The 16,686-nt window shown below is 42.5% G+C and overlaps 1 protein-coding gene and 1 pseudogene across 2 annotated transcripts in view; one reads left to right on the forward strand and one right to left on the reverse strand.

Annotated features, from left to right (window-relative positions):
- Mllt3 (MLLT3, super elongation complex subunit) overlaps positions 1-16,686 on the reverse strand; it is a 254,496-nt gene that overhangs the window by 215,453 nt on the left and 22,357 nt on the right.
- On the forward strand, positions 6,825-6,949 carry LOC120103312 (small nucleolar RNA SNORA17; annotated as a pseudogene).

The raw sequence follows: 16,686 nt of genomic DNA on the forward strand, positions 1-16,686 counted from the left end.
CTGTCAGGGCTGGCAGCTAGCAAACTGGACTGCACAGAACGAACCCCATGGCAGCTGCAGAAACACTATTGATCTTCCACAGTCCATGGGAAACCACACACTGTGCCAACAGGTACCAGGGAGACAGGGCACAGTCAACGTTCCATCACAGATGCTGTTTTCCATCTAGGTATAAAAAATACTACTACCTTTCATCCTCTCTCTAAACGTTAATCAACAATAAAAAGACATCTCGGCACTGTCCCTGCCGCCTCCTCCTCCACCTTGCTTTCCTGTTGCTCTCTGATCTGGTCTTACTTTATAGTCCAAGCTGAGTCTGAACTCTGGAACTCACAAGATCCTCCTATCTCTGCTTCTTGGGTACAAGGATGGATTAAAGGCATACTCCAAGATTATGTGTGTGTGTGCGTATGCGTGTGTACATGTGTATATATGTATATATGTATAACTACATCTGCTTTCCAACCAAACTACATGAAATTTTTCAATGTTTACTTTATTTCCAGTTCTTTTGAAAAGAAAACAAACATGAACACATACCCTTCCTTTGATATCAATATGCATATTTTAGAACATTTGAGATTTCAAAGAATGTTAAAGATTTGTTTTACTTTTAGCTATTTTATTTTTAGTGTGTGTGTGTGTGTGTGTGCGCGCGCGCGTGTGTGCTTGTGTGTGTGTGTGTGTGTGTGTGTGTGTGTGTGTGTGTGTGTGTTGCCTGCATATATATCTGTGCAATAAAAGGGTGACTGGTACCCAAGAGCCAAACGACAGCATCAGATCTTCTGGAACTGTAGTTACAGACAGTTGAGAGCTACCATTGCTGGAACTCGAGCCTGGGATCCTCTGGGAGGGCAGACAGTGCCCTTAACAACTGAGCCATCTCTCTGCTCGTTTCAGAAAACTTGACCGAAAGCACAGGGCCCCCATATGTTCTATCTTTCCCTCTACCTCAACTCTTGCTTTCTGCATTGTGAGAATACATCTGCTACAGTCAGCAATGGCGCATTACAAACCCTTGAACACCATGCTCACACAGCAGTTACTGACAACAGCACACTGGCTGTATCCCACAGAACAGTTAGCTACCCTAACGGTGCGTGTTCCATCACCTCCCACGATCCACCAAGCCCCACAGTCATGGACTTTCTCCGAGTCTTCAGCTTTATCTCCTCTGGATGTAAGGTTTTTCTCACTCACGGACACACATTAGGGTTCTTTCATGGCATGGCGGCCTGTTTCTTTTTATTGCCAAATGATAATTCCATTGTCTGCATGCACCACACTTTATTGCTTTTGTTTATCGGTTTCCAACTTTGGGATGATGATAAATATAGGTGTCACAAGCACTCATGGACTTTCATTGGAGAGGCAGGGGTTCCCAACTCAACTGGGTAGGAACTGGAATCAGCCAGGTGGTACTGGCTCAGGTCTTTAATCCCATGAATCTCTATGAATTGGAGCCCAGTCTGGTCTACAGAGCTAGTTCTAGGACAGCCAAGTCACTGAGAAGCCCTGTCTCAAACCCCCCCCCCCCAAAAAAAATAGAAATTTGGGATCAGGATTTCTGAACCAGTTGATCTATTAACCGCCAATAAAAACCCTAGAGTGGGTTTTGTTTTATTTTATTTTAGACATGGTCTCTCTATTGTATAGCTCTGGCTGTCCTGGAACTCACTAGGTAAACCAAGCTGATTTTGAACACAGAGATCCACCCACCTCTGCCTCTTGAGTGCTGGGATTAAAGGTGTGCACCACCATGCCAAGCCTAGACTAGGTATTTTAAACAACATAATTTTGTTTTTCCAGATTTGGATGCTAAGATGGCTAGGATAGCTACCTGATCAGACAATGGGTGAAGGCCAGCTTCCTGTAGATGCCCACTATGTCCTTGAATGGCAGTGACAGACCTTCCATATATGTGTGTGTGCACATGTGTGCATTTCTGAATTTACTTGTAACCTGCAAAGCATTGGCTCTATGCATGGTACACCACATCCTGATTTTTCCCATCGGACCCTGATGTGTGCAATGAATGAGGGCTCCTGTCAACCTCCCTGACTCCTAGCATTCAATGTAACAATACCTCGATGTCTGTTGTTCCGCTTTTTAATATGTATTTTTTTATTTCATGTAGATGAGTGTTTTGCTTGCATGTATGTCTGTACCCATGTGTATACCTGATGCCTGAGTAGGCTATCAGATCCCCTGGAACTGGAGCTATGGACAGTTGTGAGCTGCCATGTGGGTGCTGGGTATTGAACCTGGGTCCTCTGCAAGAGCAACCAGTGTTCTTAACCCCCGAGCCTCTGTCTGTTTTCTTGGTCTGCAGTCCTGTGCTGCTGACAAGTGTACTAAGCACTCCACAGGCTCACTGTCACGTGCCTTTGATGTGTCAGCAGCTGTCCTCAGTGTTTTCAAGTGTGCTTCCCAAAGTGTAGCACCACGTCCATTTGGAAGTGAGCTCATCTGGATAGCTTACTAGAAATGTAGAAGACTAGGTCCTGTCCAGGACCAAAGATAAGCAGAAGAAAAAATGTCTGACGTCATCAGTACATGGCCATACTCTCAGTGCAACTATGGGAGAAACTTGAAACCAGCATCTTTTTAATCATTGGATATCAGTTTCCTAATTAAAGCAATATATATATATATATATATATATATATATATATATATATATATATATAGAGAGAGAGAGAGAGAGAGAGAGAGAGAGAGTGTGTGCTGGAGAGAGGGCTCAGTGGTTAAGGGTTTGCTTGCTGCCCTTTCAAAGGACCTAGGTTCAGTTCTCAGCACCCACAGGGTGGCTCACAACCATCTATAACTCCAATTCCTGAACCTGATACTCTCTTCATACCTCCGCAGGCACAAAGCACATATGTGGTATACATACATACAGGCAGGCAAACGCTCATACACATAAAATAAAAAATAAATCTTTTCAAGATATAATACAGACGGGTGCTACTAAAATCAAGAGGTCAAGATCAATAGATAAGGTAAAGTGGGAGGGGTGGGAATGAAGGCATCTGACCAAATCCAAAGCTCATATCACCAACATTCTACATAACCCACAGAATAATACTGCGGAAAGGGAATCAGAGGATCGATTAACTCCCTAAAATAAGCTATACAGTAACCTATTGAGAAAAGGCGGAAGTTAGGTATGTGGCTGGAAGCTAAGCCAAGCAATGAAAAATGGAAGCAAGTTACTCAAAGTATGACAGGACACAAATCAAACTCAAACTTAAGGTCCTTAATTAACCTCAAAGAGGGATTGTTTCTTTCCCTAAGGAGATGGAAACCAGGAGGAAAGTTAGAGAAATGTTGGGTTTTGTTCCTAGAAGAAGATTATCATTCATGTACATGGGGTAAGGCAGCCACGTAGGGGGGAAAAAGAGAGCAATTGTCAAAAACCATCGAAAACAGCCAAGCATGGTGGTGCATGCCTTTAACCCCCGTGGGTGTCTGCACAGTTAGTCCTAGACCAGCTAAGGGACACATGGGGAAACCCCGTTTTTAAGAGGGCCTGGGTGTTTAAAGTATTTCTGAACATTCTCTTTCATTACTTATCCTCTACATCTTTTATTTTTTTAAAAAATGGCTTAAAATGGAACATGCAATCTCTCTTTAAATGCCATTCTTTTCTAAATAAAAGATCTGATAAATGAATTTGCTTTAAATTTTCCAGGTGGTAACCAGATAATTTTATTTCAGCAAATTATCAAGTACAAGATAAATGGAATGGCTGGCTTTATAGTTTGAAATAAAAATGTTAACACACTAACTTCCCATATATTTTACAACACAGTTGATATTTTAATTATTGCATTGTGTCAATATATAGGCAAGATGAAACATGATTTCCCAATAACTTCATAACTACGAGGATAACTTTTGAGAATAGATATACGACCAAAAAGAGATTTAAAAGAAAACCCACACACTTCTTCATGGTTACAATATTCAGCTAAAATCAACTCCAAACCAGAGTACTTGGTCAAAACCCAATTCTTCTGGAGACAACATACTGGAATAAACTTGTAAGCCACTGACTGGAGTACCTGCATTTTCTCATTTATGACACTTCTGCTGCCACCGTTCTGCAAGGCAACTGGTAAAAGCTAGCCAATCTCTCTCTGCTTGCAGTTCAAAAGCATCATCTCCTGGATGCCAGAGAAGTCTTAGCGTGTAGTCATTAGCAGACTGGAGGAGCAGAAGACAAAGAAGGTCCCTATTCTTTCCAACTGACAAGGATACCTAAGTTACAAGGCACACAGCAAGGAGTGACTTCTTCCTTTCCAAACATTAAGAGAAAAAAACATTCATGACCTAATTTTAGAGCATGCTACAATATCTTCTTCTTAGAAAGATTCAAGGATGGGGTTGCTCACAGGCTTGCATTTTCTGAGTTCCTTCTATGATAGCAACCCTGTTCCAGACATGGTGTTAACTTGATTTCCGGGCAGCCTGACACTGCGCAATGACACCTGCCAGGGCCTGCCACTTTGTAGATAACAAATAGCCCATTTACAAAATCACCTATGACAGCTGTAAGCTGAAATCCCTTTCTCGACTTTTCCTCTCACCGGCCTCTCTAGCTTACTAATAAGCCTCCACAGTACATCCACCTCAATGGGCACCAACTTTCCAACCCTGTAAGTATGCAAGATGCCAGGGTAAATGAAAACATCAGTTCTGCCTTCCCAGGAGACACAAGACCCTTTTAGACTAGTGTTAAGCACAGAGGTCCTCTGAACTTTACTTGTTTATACTGACATTTCCTAGTGAACAAAGGACATCTAAATATACTGCGCACGCGCGCGCGCGCGCGCACACACACACACACACACACACACACACACACTTCAGAGTAATATATCATAATTCTATCATTTTAGATTAATTACAGGTCCTTAAATTATGGTCTTCAAACACAAATACCTTTCAAAATGTTGATGGTTTAACAACGAAAATGGCCTTTCCTTTTTAAAATCTAGTTCACTGTTTTTCCTGACTTATCCACTGTGGTTTCTTCTGGCTACAGACAGAAGACAACTGTTGCTGTCGGACTCCAGCAACTACAGAACCATTAGGGCACTCCCAACCTTCACTCTGAAGACTGGACATTAGTGGTTTGGTCCCTTTAGCCTGCACCGTGCAGTGTTTTTAATAAAAGATGTCTGACTGCACGCTAGGTGGTCATCTGCTGAGAGCTGTGGATGCAAATACCTCTACAGAACTCAGCCAACTCCACAAGACAAATGTGCAGCAGACATTTACAAAGTCACCTGTGAAGCCCAGTTGGCATAACATACACACCTGGGCTCAATCCCAATACTACAAAGACAGCTGGAGAGAAAAACCAAAGACCGGGCTGCAGAGATGGCTCAGTGGCTAGAGCACTGACTGCTCTTCCAGAGGTCCTGAGTTCAAGTCCCAGCAACCACATGGTGGCCCTCAACCATCTGTAATGAGATCTGACGCCCTCTTCTGGTGTGTCTCAGAACAGCTACAGTGTACAGAATAAATAAATCTTTAAAAAAAAAAAAAAAAGACAAAGTGACAGACGAATGGTTGAATGGGGAAAATGGAGGGAAAAAAAATCTAGACCAAGAGGAAAACTTACACAAAGGCTAGGAATATTCTTGAAAACAAACAATCATCTGGTATAATGGTACACACCATTAATCTCCGTGAGTTTGAGAATACTGTCTACAGAGTGAGTGGCAGGAGAGCCAGGGCTACACAGAGAGATCCTGGCTAAATAAATAAATAAATAAACAAACAAACAAACAAACAAGAATCATCTGAAAATGACCTACTGACCTACTCTGTGTTGAGCCTTATAGGCTCTTCCTTTCAGGAGTAGCGTGCACTTGAGTTTTCCCCCCAGAGAAAACATTTTCAGAGACAGATGCATAAGCAAAGGAAGGAATGGTTACATTGTGGGCTTTTAAAAAAACGTTTTGTGGTAACAATGTGATGGGTAGCTTGTCTAAGGAAGACTAAACCAAAAAACCAAAAATGAGTTACCAAACGGAAAAAGAACACAATGCCCATAAAACCAGCATATTGAGCAGAAATTGGTGAGCCACTAATCCCTATAAAGTATCATTCCAAGGTGACACCAAGATTTATATCAAAAACAAAACTGCAGTGAGCACTTTGCCTTATCTCAATGTATATCCATCCCAATAATATAAAAAAGATGAGCAAATGACTTCTAACCTTACGACCCACCCTAACTTGTAACTCTATTCCTTCATTAATTTCTGATCCATACCCCAACCCACCCCCACCTTGTGAGAGTAGGGACGACGTGGTTTTTCTTTGTAGCTCTGGCAGGCATTGAACTTTACTATTCAAATCAGGCTGGCCCCAAACTTGCTGCAATTCTCCTTCCTCTGCCTCCCAAGGGCTAGGATTACAGGTGTGCACTGATAGGACCTCAATGTAGTCTGGGCTGGCTCAAGCTTGACACTGTCCATCTACCACTTCCTGAGTGCTGGGATCACAGGCATACATCATTGTGCCAGAGTTACATCCATGCTTTTAAAGTTTGTGTGTGTGTATGTGTGTGTGTGTGTGTGTGTGTGTGTGTGTGTGTGTGAGAGAGAGAGAGAGAGAGAGAGAGAGAGAGAGAGAGAGAGAGAGAGAGGAGAGAGAGACCAGGAAGTCTTTAAAATGCCTTAATAAATACCACAAGCAATTTATTAAAAAAAAAATGTACATGGAGCCTAGCCAGGCCTCTCTGGAATTCCAATTAACTTCTGTAAGATTCACAGGTCTGTTCTACCATTCTAAGATTAAGAATAAGCTCTGACCTGATTGTACTGCAGGTGTGGCTGTTGTGTTACATGTGTAGGTGGCAGAGAGAAGAGAGGCTGTGGCTACACTCAGTGTTCCAACTTAGGAACATTGGAATTATTGGCAGCCTAACACTGCTTGAAAAAAAAAAAGTGAGCCTGAGATGACCACCAGTCCAGCACTGCACAGGCTTGGGGGCAGACCATGCCCCAGGTGACCCCTGCCTAGCACCATAATGCACAGGCAGGGCATACCACTCCTGAGACCACTTCTGAGAGACCCTGGAAGCCATGAAGAAGAGATAGTAAGCGGTGGAGAAATGGAAAAGAAAGAGAAACAGAAGGATGTGGGCATAATGAAGAGAGGCAGGACTGGAGGGTGGTAGGTGAGGAACAGCACGATGTGAGTAATCAGTGATGCCACCCGGAACTATGGTGGGGTCCTGGTCTGTGCTGCCACAGGAGTCACCTATGGATCTATTACCATGCAGCAGTGTAGGTCTGCCGCCACCGAAGGTCAGGCGGACATCCCTGGTCTGGGCTGCCACCAGGATAGATGCTGTGCAGATATGTGGTAGATGTACCATAGATGTGAGGCTTAGAGGTGAGCCAGCCCGAGGGCATGAACGTGGGAGAGCTGGCCCTGCCAGAGTGGTGGCTTGGTTGAGAGAGAGACCTCCTCCCTCCCTCAACATCTATGGCAGGCAGGAGAGCTGGTCCCAGGGTCATGAGAGTGGGAGAACTGGACATGTCCCTCACCAGCTGCAGCACTTGGAAGAGCAGGTGCTGGACCTCATCTGGGCAGCAGGGAAGAGCTGACCCTGGTTACAGAAGTTGTAGGTGAGTGGGCCCCAGAGGGCATGAGAGCAGGAAAGCCAGCAGGCTAACCACCTCAGATACCTCTCAGGCCCAGATCCAGGACTTTGAATTGGACCATTCCAACATCTACGCCATCAGTGAACTGCTGAGTGCATCAAGGGGCCTGTCCTACAAATCCAAAACTACAGGATCCTCATGACACAGGGCAACAACAGGATACCTGAGAGGAGTCCCAGTGAGGATCCAATATTGCTAGAGTAGCAGAAGCCAGAGTCCTCGTACCAGACCAATGAGTCGTTGCAAGGGACATTTGCAAGCAAAAAAGTGTGGACAAAAGAGTATAGTGTGGGACACATTGTGTCCCACTACGGCTTCCACAATGAGATTTTATTTTCTCTGTTGAGGCGGGAGGTGGGGGGCTTACAAGGGTGGTGGGTGAGTAGGAGATGGGGAGACTAGTGGGACTGGGGGTGCCTGATATGAAATTCACAAAGAAACATTGGCTTGGCTTGGTTTTTTTTGAGGGTGGAGTAGAGGGGAAATTCAACTCTAAAACTGTTTCGAGGCTGTTGGTCTTATGCCCATCTTCCTTGGTAAGTGCTGCCCTCACCTTTGTTGGAGAATCTGCTTCAGGCAGTGAGCAGAGAGTGATGCAGTCTCGTACCTGGTCAAAGAGCTCAGTTCTACATGCACATCATCAACATCAGCCCCTACTCTGCCTGAGGCTCAGGGAACACCACAGAAAGATTCCACAGAAAGAACGAAAGAGTCAGAATGAAATGCTGTGCATGCTGCCTTCTGGTCATACAACTGCACTCATGAACGCATCCATAGTTAACCTGCTCACGGTAGACACTCCAGCGTGGGGTTCCCAAGGCCCTACCTCCGGCTGGAGAGCTTCTGACAGCTATGGGGGAGGGAGAGTCCACTTTCTTCAGGGGAATGGCTGCTGGTAAGTAGACCGTGCTGTGGTGGAAGCCTCACACCCATTCACCTAAGGACAGCAGTCATTGGATTTAGCAAATTAAAAAAAAAAAAAAAGTCAAGGGTGGGAGGGGGATGTTACCTGGGTTCTTGGAGAGAGCATGGAAGAAGGGGAATATGATCTGTGTGCCTGTATGAAACTGTGAAACAGTAAAACCATCGTGGGAACTTTACGTCACTTCTCAATGGTAACAGAATCTCAGATACGTTGCCTTCACATCCACCCCTGCTGATAAAACCAAAGAAGCAGTGAAGGCTGAGGCCACACGGAGGGAAGGTTTTATAGCCACATTCCAACACTTGCTTCCAAAGCTGTTAAGAATATGATGGCATTCCTTACGTCCATGCCCAGAACTTAATAAAAGTTTACAAACGTTCCTGCGCACAAGCTACATTTACAGGAGCAGAAACATCTTCAAAGGCAACATGACTCTTCAGAAGCCACAAACGTAAAATGAGAAAACAAAGGTGTCGATATTATAAATTTAAATGGTTTCATAAACGTTTGATGAAAGCCAATTCCCAAGCCTGGAATCTCTCCATGCACCTAGTCCCAGATCTCAACATTTACAGATCACTAGGGGGCAGGGGAGACAGTGCAGCAGTTAAAAGTGCTTGCTGCCTTTCCGGTGAACCAGAGTTCGGTTCCTACCACCCACATCAGGTGGCTCACATCTACCTGGAACTCCAGCCCCAAGGGATCTGACCCCCTGTTATGGTTTCACTGGAGACTTGGACACACACACATAGCATCTGCTCACAGATATGCACACATGCACATAAATAAAAATAAATATCTGAGAAGTTAAGTTAAGGAAAATTTATGGACAGAATTTTATATTATATAACATTGACTATTATATTAATTGACTATAACGTCACAAACAGGAGCACTATGCCATTATATAAATAGTCAATATTGACAGTTATATGAGGAAAAATGAACAGGGAACAGAATAGATGTTGAATCTGTTCTTTTGAAGACATGTGCTACTGGACCAGGAAAATCGCCAGTGTCTACTCCCAGAGAAATAGAAATTCATACTCATTAACACAGAATCATTGACAGAAGCTTTTAACAAAGTAGGTGAAAGGCTTGTACAACCTGACATCTGAAAGATACAAATATCACCCCGGCCACTTTGTAAATGCAACAAGAAAACTATCTTTAAAATGGCTTTTGCCACTTTTGCTGGACTGATAAAACTAATATTGGAGTAATCACCACTAGGTGATCTGTGACAGGAAGTGACACAGAGAACACCCACAGAACTTCCTTGCTATAAATATTTGGCCTCAGCTAAGCAAAGCTTGTGGGTCTAACTCAAATCCTCGAGAAAGGAAGTGGGCAGGGAAAATTAAGTTAAGCCACTCTATGACTTCCCAATCCCAGAGATAAAGAAGATCTGGGAACCAAGGAGCTTGGCCTCTTATGAGATGTCAAAGTCAAGACAGAAACAATGAGAGGAGACAGGGAAATGTCCTAGGTAAAAGGATACTAAAGAGACACAACACTCCAGGGCTAACATTAAACTCTGGGCTGATTGCTGCTTCGAGGGCTCTTTAGGAAAACACTGTTCTTAAGAGAAATACTGTAAACGTTTAGGGGTGAGGGGTCGTGGTGTGTGCACCTTACTTCTAAAGGACTGGAGGACAGGAATATAAACTGAGATAAAGCTCAGTCAGCAAAAGACTAACAGGGAACCTGGACTCCCTGTAGTATTTCTCGTGCACGTCAGTATTGGCTTGCAATTCTTCAAAATGAAGGTGAGGGTATGCTTCTGTCATAGCGGGGAATCACAAGATTAAAGACTTACGTGAGAGTATGTGGAATTCTCATTTCAGGGGAAAGAATAATCAAATCAGCTATCTGAAGAGTGAGAGAATAGTTAAATAACCCAGACATTACTAGACAATGTTAGAGAGCAACTGATTCTTCCTCTCTTGTGTGAGAATGGTAGTGTTACTTTTTAAAACAAAACCCAGTTCTTGAGGGATTTGTCTCTAAGTACTGAGACTTTCAGGATAGTGAATGGAGTCACTGTTATATGACACACATGTGCATCAAACATGATTATATGTTTATAAATGGGGGCCTAAGGCATTCAATAATTCCCTAAACATATGTACACATTTATACACATAGGTTCTCATATATACTGATTGTCATTAGATGTTCATTTTATTCAAAAAGTCGTCTCAGGTTCTTACCTATTTTTCCTTTCCTGCAAACCATTTAATTCCACTATGAAGAGAAGTACTGTAAATATAGCCAGCTCTCTATCCAGCTGCAACCACTGTGGCAACCACCAACTACTAATCCCTGAAATGTGGCTACAGCTGAGAAACTGAGTCTTCACTTTTAATTAATTTGCATTTAAATTTAAATAGTCATGTGGCTATTACTCTGGACACTGCAACAATATGGTGCATGCAGAACTGGATAGTAGAGATGTTAGAATTCACAAGCTTAAATAAAGGGCAAAACTAAGGGGAAAGGTTCAAAATAACCAAAAGTCCTTAATGAACATTGCAGAATGAAATTCCGTTTTAAACCTACTTCAAGCCATTGTAACTATCAGAAAAGAAGGAGCACTTAGTCAATTGCACTGAATGAACATGGTTTAAGAGGCCACAACTGTTGTATTGCTGTAATGCGTATTTAAAATAAATTCTATCAAAAGTGTGGTTGCACTCACAAAGTTGGCTTTATTTTTAAATGTGTGTGTGTGTGTGTGTGTGTGTGAGAGAGAGAGAGAGAGAGAGAGAGAGAGGCAGAGAGAGAGGGGGGAGACAGAGACAGACAGAGACAGAGAGACAGAGAGACAGAGAGAGAAAGCACACCCTGTAGAGTTTAGAGGACAACTTGTTGAAGTTGGTTCTCTCCTTAGTCCATGTAGATCTTAGAAACCAAAGTCAGGTCATTGAGTTTAGCAGTGAGGACTCTTACCACTGAGCCATCTTGCTGCCACCCACAGACTTAGTTTATACACATGCTGCCAGTGACATTCGTTATATAAGATAGGCTATGCCTAGCCAGTCCTGCCACCAAGCACTGTTCTCTAGTACCACAGTCAGTTATACTGTCAACTCTAAATGTGTGTCCATACTTTGGAGAAGTATTTTAAAACCCACTAAGATGGAAATTTCTGGAATCGTGTGCACATAAGCATTTGATGATTTGTCTTTATCACTATCTCCTACCAACCTGGAACTTTTTCTGATTGCTTTCTTTCTCTTTGTCCGTACTAGGGATTAAACCTGACTGGCACTAAGCCAGCACTCACTCAAACACATTTTACTCAATGGACAGACAACAAACCAACACACACACACACACACACACACACACACACACACACACAATCTTACAGAGTAAAGTTACAGAAACAGCTAAATACATAACTATGTCTTGTTCAACTTAGAATGCTTTTATGTACCAAAAACCAACCAATTATCAAAGTAATTTATTTTCAAATACAAAAATATGGTAAAACTGTTTGGATTCAATATTTTAAATAATGAAATTAGGCAAATGTTTTCATAAGAAAAAAATTAGTCTTCACTGAAATATGATTCACAAACCATATTTAAAGTATGCAGTTCAGGCCAAGTGCGATGATGCACACCTTTAATCTCAGCACTCAGAAAGCAGAGAAGCGACAGGTAGATCTCTGTGAGTTCAAGGCCAGCCTGATGTACATAGCAAGTTCCAGGCCATCCAGGGCTACACAATGAAACCCTGTATCAAAAAACAGAAAGTACTAAGCAGTATAGTGAATTTACTCCTGGCAAGTCTGTACTCCCACTAACACAACTTCGGAATATTCTACCTCGGAAAGGCGCCCTGCACAGTTCAGGACCACCCCCACGCCGCCACTCACATCACTGGGCGGCTCTCTGTGTCTGTAAACTTCCCTATTCTGAATATCCACATAAATAGAATGAAATAGAATGACATACCATCTTTTTTTATGACTAGCTTGTCTTTTCTCTCTTCCTTTGTTGATAGCAAACATATGGCTTGTTTTTACCATTTTTTTACTAAAAACAATACTATTAACAAATACTTATGTTCTGGCTTGTGCATAGGCCTTTGTTTTTTATCTGGAGAAAACGAGATACCAAGGAATAAAACTGCTAGGTAATACAAGAACTCTACATTTAACCCTTTAAGGACCTACCCAGCTGTGGTTTTCCACAGGGCCTGCATGCAGCATTTTATACTTTGCTCAGCAGTGGGCAAGGTTTCTGATGGCTCCTTGTCCTCACCAATACAGTACCGCCTGGTACTCTATGACCGCCATCCAGCTGGATGTCTCACTGTGGAGTGGATTTCCATTCCTCACTGGCCAGTGGTACTCTCGGCACCCAATTATCGGCCATTTATCAACTTAAAGGAAGTCTTCTCAGAGCCTTTACCAATATTTAGCTGGTTGGTTGGTCCGAAGAGTCATAAAACATAGATTCTAAAGAAATTTTCATAATGAAATGTAATTTTTAGATGTTCTCAACCTTTGGTCAGGCTATTCGATCGCTGTCCTCTGAACACACGTGCTCCACGTTCCTAGAGAATGTACCATGTGCTTGTGACCACTGCCTCTGGTGGTTTCACTCCTTCTCGACAGCACACCTGAGGGCATGAAGATGAACTCCTGTGCTGTCTTATGAAAGCTCTACAACCATTGCTCTCCACATAGGTCTTTTGGTAGTAAAAATGTTCACTTCGGTTTGAGATAAACTGTATGTATAATGTGAAACAGGATTGCCTTAATCTGTTTACATACAGATCCAGTTCTGTCAGCGCAGTTTGTTTAAAAGACAGCACTCCCCTGAAGCCTGTATTAGCTGGAAGTGTGTAAGTTTGGCTTTGGACTCGCAGTTCTGCTGCACAGGTGTGTACCCATCCTTGTATCATCAGCACCGCACTGTGTCCACTGCTGTTGCTCTGAAGTACGTCTGAGTGTTAGGAAGTGTGAGTTCCCCCAGGCCTTTTGTTTTTTTCCATTAGTATTTTGGATGTTCTGGGTCCTTTGTAATTACATTTGGATTTTAAGTCAGTTCAACAGTTTTTACAAAGACATCATGAGAGGAAGACTCTAAGGAGATCTACTGAGACTGTACCAACTCGGGGATGTCAGCATCTTAACACAGTCTCTCAACCCAAGAGCACAGGAATTCCTTCCATTCACTTCTATTTCTTTAGCTTTTCCAATAATGTTATAATTTAAGAATAAATTTATAATTATTTTGTTAAGTATATTCCTGTTTTTCCTGATATTCTTAATATAATAACTTCACTAATATCACCTTCATATTGTTCACTACAAACATATATAAACTACTATTAATTTATATTTACCGATCCTGTAACCTAAAAAGTGAACCATGCAGAATATTCAGTCCTCAGTCAGACACAAAGATATTAAATACTAGTTCCTATTACTGACATGTTTGCATTTCAAATGTCTTATAATAAAGGTGTATCACAATAAAACATTTCCTCTATGCCTATGTGAAAAACTGTGATTTTTTTTTTTTGTAATTGTTCACAAGAAACTAACAACCTTAGAAACAAGAAACGCTATGCATGGATCCTACTGAACACTATAAGACCCGGATAATAACTTTGTTTTGTTTTTCATAACAAAGGATGTCCATTCATCCTTTAAGAGCCTCAGGAAACCACTTGCTTTCAAGCTGAGCCACGAAGTTCATTTTTCCTGATTCTTAACTTTTGTGTTTCATACCTGAATTTATGTGTCTCTTTGAATTTGGTACTACTGCAGGGTGATGCTGGTGCCCAGTACTGGACCAATATGACAGGAGGGCTGAGTGTGTTGTGAGCTCTAGCTCTGACTTTCCTTTCTCTGAAATCTATTTCATGCTTTTGACTTCCCAACGAAAACTAAGACAAATGGGGAGTGAGGAGAGAGAAGGGGGCAGTGAGGCCCCAGAAGTTCCTCAGTCCCCAGCTTCTGTCCGATGGCACTTGCTGAGTGCTTTTAGCCAACATTCTCACTCCCGTTCTCAGTCCCTTAAGCTTGGACATCTGGTTGGCATTCTCAAGTAACCTTTAAAAGCAACCAGGTCCTTTTTTTTTTTTTATCCAAGCATCATTTGCTTTGCTTCTAAATAATTTTTAAATTGCAGTCATTTGTTGGAAAAATAACAGCCACAACCTACAAACCACAATTTGTCCCACAAAGTCCAATTGTAGCCCAGATCTATTTTTGGCTTCGTAACAACTTGAGCTCAAGAATCTTGGTGCATTGTTCAAGTTGCATTATGAACAGTTTCTTGAAAGAAAAGCAAAACATCGGAGTTGGGGATTTAGCTCAGTTGTAGAGCACTTGCCTAGCAAGCGCAAGGCCCTGGGTTCGGTCCCCCAGCTCCGAAAAAAAGAAAAAAGAAAAGCAAAACATCAAATGCTGCACAAAACCTAAAATGGTACAGGGTATGAGAAGGTTTTGAGTTCCAACGTCTGCTATAGAAGGACGAGCAATGCCCTGCTCCCCCACGTCTCACGCGACTTTCTCAACCCAACTGTATGAAAGCAATCCTCAAACATGGTAAAAGGAAAGGTTGTCCCCTGACCTCCATATGAGCCACGGGACACCATGTTCATCTTTAAACCCATACACACACAAAGCATCAGTGACACAGGGCTGGTGACACAGCGCAGTTGGTAAAGTGCTTAATATGCAAGAAGCCGTGGGTTCGAGCCCATCACCACGTAAAACAGTGAGTGTTGGTAATTCCAGCAACTGGGAAGCAGCTGTGGCCCCACAGAAAATTAGGAGCTGTAGACTAGAGAGATGGATCTGTGGTTAAGAACACTGACTACTCTTCCAGAGAACATGGGTTCAATTCCCAGCACCCACGTGGTGGCTCAGAACTATCTGTAAATCTAGGTCCAGGGGATCTGGTACATCCTTCTGAACTCTGGGATAGTAACATGGCACACTTACATACAAACAAGCAAATACTCAAACACATAAAAATAAGTCAAACCCTGTCATACAAAAAAATTTTTTTTGCTGTTTTTAATTTTAAGCCAGACACTCACCTTTAATCCCAAGGGTAGGGAGTCAGAGAAAGGTGAATCTCTGAGTTTGAAGCCAGCTTAGTCTACATAGAGTTACAGGACAGCCAGGGATACACTAAAAGACCATGTCTCAAAAAGTATATAGCCAAGGCTATATAGTGAGACACTGTCTCAAAAAATAAATAAATAAAAATTAATTAATTACTTAAGATGCCAATCTGAGCTACATAGGAACCTGCTTTCCCACCCAAAACAATCAAAAGAGTAATAGTTTTGATGGTGATACCAGCAATGACCGTTTCCAACAACATGGGGCACTTGGTGGCTATACAGATAAGCTTCATGGGCCCCTTACTTAATCTTAGATCTTGGTCTATAACATCTACGTTAGGTGAGATTCACACATCTGAGCTAACAGAAATGGCTCTCTGCCCTTTCAGCTAGAAACAACTAAACTACACCCTACCATACAGGTCCAGAAAGTTCAGGGGCATCATGAAAGGGAAACATCAGAGATGAAAACGTACCCTTAACAGATTTAAGGGAACTTCTAATCTAAGCTAACTGTCCTTTATCAGTCAGCTCAGCTTCGACTTTCTGGAATACTTCGTTCAAATTCTCTTACCTGAGCAGGGCCCATTCAGCTCCTTCCCTGTGGTATTTTTCCAACTTTACAACAACTCTCCTGTTGTACTGCAGCTTCTCTTTAACATGCCTGATGCCAGTCAAGTCCTACAGGCGACAAAAATACCACCCTTCCTGCTTCTGCTATTTAGTTTCACTGTTCAGCGCAGTGCCCAGCTACTCGCTGGCACACAAAGGAGGTTAAGTAAAGGACCAACGCTTCAAAAATGCAACCTTCGATAGCCAGCCCCAACCCTCTGGAGCTTCAAACACAGCACTCAAGAGACTGAGGAAGGCTGAGCCAGAGTTTACAAGTAAGCTAGCCTGGGCTACAAAGTAAGTTCCAAGACTGACAAACCCTGTCTCAAGCAAACCTCTGTAACTACAGATCTATCATCA

The sequence above is a fragment of the Rattus norvegicus genome, chromosome 5 (assembly GCF_021556685.1).
Source record: "Rattus norvegicus strain SHRSP/BbbUtx chromosome 5, alternate assembly SHRSP_T2T, whole genome shotgun sequence".
In the NCBI taxonomy this organism is placed as follows: domain Eukaryota; kingdom Metazoa; phylum Chordata; class Mammalia; order Rodentia; family Muridae; genus Rattus; species Rattus norvegicus.